Consider the following 244-nt stretch of genomic DNA (forward strand, 5'->3'; position numbering starts at 1 on the left):
GATCTCTCTCAACAATCGTTTTCTTGTACCTCGAAACAACTTTTTGCCATACATTTCCTTCTAGCGACTGGCAATGTTTGCCCCCTTACGATCCCAGAGTTCTTTGCGCAAACACGGGTATCCGATTACTGGCAACTCATTCATTCTGTTTTGATCTGTTGTGCGCCCGCCATTATTCCACAGATTGCGTTACATTTGACAAATGCACATTCCAACGGGTAGGGGTAGGGGGGTAGGAAGTGAA

The sequence above is a fragment of the Orbicella franksi genome, chromosome 1, assembly GCF_964199315.1.
Source record: "Orbicella franksi chromosome 1, jaOrbFran1.1, whole genome shotgun sequence".
Taxonomy (NCBI): domain Eukaryota; kingdom Metazoa; phylum Cnidaria; class Anthozoa; order Scleractinia; family Merulinidae; genus Orbicella; species Orbicella franksi.